We start from the raw sequence: 4568 nt of genomic DNA on the forward strand, positions 1-4568 counted from the left end.
CTCGGGGCTCCACATGCCCTGGGCCGCATCCTGCTGCCGCTGCAGCAGCCGGGGCTGGGGCCGAGCTGCAGCGGGGCGGGGAGGGACCCCGGCCTTGTGGTTCACCCAGGAACTTGATGGCCAGCTTTCGCAGGGGCTCCTCTGGGCTCTCCAGGTACGGCAGGGCCTGGCGCACGTACTGGCCCACTCGGCTCCTGTCCTTTTCCAGCTGCAAAGAGCGCCAGGGCAGGGAGGGAAGGCTCGGCTCAGGCTCTGCCCCTTGGCCGGGCGCTCCCTGCCCCCAGCACGGGGCTCCCCTGCCCGCAGAGCCCTGAGGCCCGGCCAGCAGCTGCGGGGGCCGGGCTTTGGGGGGAGCAGAGGGCTGGGTGCTCCTGGGGAGCCAGGGACTGGGGCTTTGGGGCCGTCCTTACCAGGCACTCGCCAAACCTCCAGGGCTGCTCCATGGTCACCAAGTGCTCAAGATCCCTCCACTTCAGGAACCTGGCTGCACCAAACAGTGCTTCCCGAGAGGCCTGCAGAGCAACAGAGAGCGGGCCATGGCACCGCAGCCCAGGGCACAGCACCCGCATCCCTGCACCAAGGCCAGGAGGAGGCTGCAGGCGACCGTGGGCCAGGGCAGGTGGCACAGCAGCCTCCTGCCATGGGGACACCAGAGCCCACAAGTCCTCACCTCTGCCACACGCTGGTTCTCATCGTGCCAGTTGAAGTAGAATGGCACCAGCCTCAGGTACACGTGTGGCTTTAGGCTCTTGCTCCTCTCTGTTGCTTCCATCACCTCCCGGAAGAGGACCATGGAGAGCCGCTGCTGCTGGCTGTGCTCCTGCTGCAAAGGAAGAGCAAAAGACCTCAGCCCTGGCTTCTCCAGGCCCACCGGGGCACAGGCCTGAAAAGACACTGGGCCCAAAGTTTCCTGGCAGCACTCAGTGCCCACGATGAGGGACACAGAGCCTTACATTGTCAAAGAGTGGCCGCAGCGCCTCAAGCAACTTCAGGGCAGTGGGGCTGGATATTTGGATGGTCTTCAAGTGCAGCACATTGATCAACGCAGAGAGGGTCATCTCAACCGCGTCTGTGTCTGCATCCTGCAGTAGCTCCAGGAGGCCTTCATTCAGGCTCCAGATGCTCTTAGCCTGTGTGGAAGACAATGCTGTGGTGCAGCCCCACGCTGCTGCTGCGGGGCCCAGAGGCCAAAGGCGCGTCCCAAAGGAGTCGGGCAGCTGAACGGGGAGGAGGAGAGCTGGGAGCAGCTGGCACAGCTGCCAAAGGCCAGCCAAGGCCAAGCTACTGCCTTGCACAGCCGCACGCTGCTGGCCCGGCTTCAGCCCCTGCCCCCTGCTCACCAGTGCGGGAGCCTTGCTGATCACCACCAGGCCTCGGAGCGCCAGGCGACGCCTCTCGGGGCACTCACTGCGCAGGCGCCTTGAAATAATCTGCAGGACGCTGAGCCCGCATTGTCTGGGGTTCAGGCAGTGCAGCACCTGAAAGGCAGGGAGCAGTGACGGGGTGCCCGGCCGGCAGGAGCCCGGACCTGCCCGGGGCTGGGCCCAGGCAGCAGCACAGGGTGCAGGCACCGTCCCAGGCGGCTGCGGCTGTGAGAGGGCAGAGAGGGGGAGGCAGCTGGGCCAGGCAGCGCTCGCCATCAGGCTCACCTCCACCAGGAATGCCAGGGCAGGCAGTTCCCACAGGGGCTCTTCCCTGCTGAGCCGCGGGAGCAGGCTGACGGCGATGCTGCGGCAGAAGGAGCGGGAGACATGGCACAGCTCCCTGCAAGGGGGAATAAAGGTGCCAGAGACCCTGAGCCAGGTGGGCAAAGCTCTCCTGGGACTGACTCACACAGGCCTGGTCTTTGGCCACCAGCCCAGGAGGGGACATGGGCACTCTGGGAGGTGGCTCCTCCTGTGCAGCCGCCCCTCTCCGCCTTTGCCACTCTGCTCAGCCATCCCTGGCTGCCAAGGCCCTCTGGCCCAGCAGCACGGGCACTGTGTGGGGTGGCCTGTGCACAGGGCAGAAATGCCAGGGGCAGTGGGGAGAAAGGGCTCTCACCTGGCCAGCAGACCTACTGCATAGTGATGGGTGTCAGCCATGAGGAGCGTGTCCCAGCCACACTTGCGATGGATCACCATCAACACGTCCTCATCCAGCAGCTGGCGCAGCAGGGCTTTCACGGTCTGCACTGCAAACCTGTGTGCAGAGCACAGCCCAGGTCAGGCGCAGAGCCTTGGTCCCAGCCCCGAGGGTGTGGCAGGGAGAGAGGACTGGGATGGAGCACCTGTTGGGGTTGGGGGGAAGGCTGCGCTGCTCCCGGCATCGCCCCCAGAAGGTCTCGACCTCCTCTGACATCTCTGTGCTGATGAAAACTTGGAAGAGCAGAGTCAGAAGGAGGCAGGGGAAATTGTTCTTCACTCCACCTGGGCACCAGTGCAGCTGGAGGATCTCCCAGAGTGCCACAGTTGCCTGCCAAAGACAAAGCACCCAGAGACAGCTCTCAGGGCCCAGATGTCCATGTGGTAGGGCCCCAGCGTGGCAGGGAGAGGCCAGGGGAGACACAGGGGGATCCCCCGGCCTGCTGGCCCTGAACTTGCCCCTAAGCCAGGGTTGCAGCCTGGTGCCTGAGGCAGGGAGAAGCAGTGGTGAGGGAGGATGAAAAGGTATCCCAAAGGAAAGCTGGGGCTGAGCAGAGGCCAGCTCAATAAACTCACAGCCAGGGCAAAGACATCGCTCTCATCCCCATCCGAGGTGCGTGTCCTGTGCGCTGGCCAGAATTCCAGCGCACGGAAGAGGATCTGCAGCACCGGCTCCTTAGTCCCTCTGGAGGAGATGAGCGTCCTCCACATGGTGCGAGCAGCTCTGTGGAGTCAGAACTCTGGCTCAGGGGGGTCTGGGACACAGCGCTGTGGCCTGGGCATCTGCAGGGCCCAGGTGACAGAGCCACGGTGCCTTGTGGGGCAGGGAGGCAGGCTGGCCTCAGGATTGGGGGCTGGACATGCCAAAGCTGGCAAAGAGAGGAGCTGGAGTGTCCTGGAAGTCTCCATCTCTCTGGCACACCATTTGGGACAGGTTGTGCAGGGGGATGGGGTCTAAAGGCAGGGGAGCCCTCAAGGCAGGTGGGCCCCATACCTGTCACAGGCTGGGGCAGAGCGCAGCAGGGTCACTGCAACATCCACAGGGTGTGCCTGTGTCAGCAGGACAAGAGTCTTGTCCAGCCTGTGCTCAGCAGACACATTGGACGTGAGCCACTGGTGGATGCACCTGACTATGGCCGGCACCTGGAGGGGACACGGGGAACAGTTGGAGAGTTGCCAGAGCCAGCAACTTGCCCAGCTTCCCCCAAGAAGTGCTCCCCTTGCCACCACACTCTGCTGCTCTCAAAGGCTGAGGGGGCCCAGCGCAGCTGGCGTGAGGGGCCACAGCATCCCTGGGGCACTGGAGCCCTGGCCACAGGCTACTTACTTGGTTCCCATTGTAGACACCGTTCTCCACAAGCAAATCCAGCAGGGCAGCGCTGGTCTGGGCATTGAAGAGGTCCGAGTTTGCCGTGCCCCCAGTGGCCATGAAAGTGGTCTCTTCACGCCAAATGCACCTGATGAATCTGCAAACCAGCTACAGGAGGAAGGCAAGGAAGAGAGGGATGTCCCCTGGAGGGCTGCGACAGCAGTGCTGGGCTGAGCAGTGACAGCACGCCCAGCCCAGGAGGGGATGGCTGCAGGTACCTGTGCTGCCCTGCGGAAGCGGCCACGGGCACGGAGCTGCTCTTCTGTCCGCTCCTGGCCTGCATCTGGCAAAGAGCGAGCGCGCTCAGAGCTGAGGGTGTGTGGGAGAGGCCGGAGAACACAGCCCAGGCCTGGGCTCCAGGAGCAGGCAGGGCCAGCCCCGGGATGCCCAGTGGATGGAGCACGGCTGCCGGGAGATCAGCCCCAGCCCCTCTGCCCCCCTCCCTTTCCTTGGGCATGTCCAGAGGGGATGGAACAGGATGAGGCCAAGGGGGCTGCAGCCACCAGCCCTGTGGCCCAGCTCCAGCACTCACCCTCCTGCAGGGGCTGCACCTGTTGCACCTCTTCAGGCTGCTGTGCTGGAGCTGCCCCAGGGCTTTCCTCCTCCTTCTTCATCCGGAGCAGTCTGAGGAGGCTGAAGCGTCTCCCTGCCATGCCACAGTCTGGTGTTGAGGGCACCTGCAAGAGAGACGCCTCGGAGAAGCTCCGGGTCAATAAGTCCTGCAGAAAGACCTCGAGGGCACCTGCCACAGGGATTGGAGACAGCTCGGAGAAGCTCCGGATCTCCAACTCCTGCAGAAGGGCCTCGAGGGCACCTGCCAAAGGGGTTGGAGACGCCTCGGAGAAGCTCCGGGTCTCCAAGTCACTCAGAAAGGCCTCGAGGGCACCTGGAAGCGAGAAAATGCTCCAAAACGCTCCGGGTCAGCAAGGCACGAGTTGGCTGCGCGGGGGCTCCACACAGCTCCGCTCTGTCCCGTCCTGTCCCGTCGCCTGCTCCGAGGAGCACTGTTGACACTGCGGCCGTGTCACCAGCAGCACCTCTGTCACCACGGGTCATAAAGGGCCCTTGGACACCCT

The 4568-nt window shown here is 64.1% G+C and overlaps 1 long non-coding RNA gene across 1 annotated transcript; it reads right to left on the minus strand.

The window, feature by feature from the left end:
- Positions 1-2081: 2081 nt before the first annotated feature.
- Positions 2082-2732, minus strand: LOC113961599. Its single transcript, XR_003532349.1, has 3 exons — positions 2700-2732; positions 2270-2454; positions 2082-2181 (listed from the first exon to the last, which is right to left on the minus strand). It is a non-coding gene; the product is annotated as an uncharacterized LOC113961599 (long non-coding RNA).
- Positions 2733-4568: the final 1836 nt, after the last annotated feature.

This window comes from Neopelma chrysocephalum, unplaced genomic scaffold (assembly GCF_003984885.1).
Source record: "Neopelma chrysocephalum unplaced genomic scaffold, ASM398488v2 Primary Assembly neopelma1_97324, whole genome shotgun sequence".
NCBI lineage: Eukaryota > Metazoa > Chordata > Aves > Passeriformes > Pipridae > Neopelma > Neopelma chrysocephalum.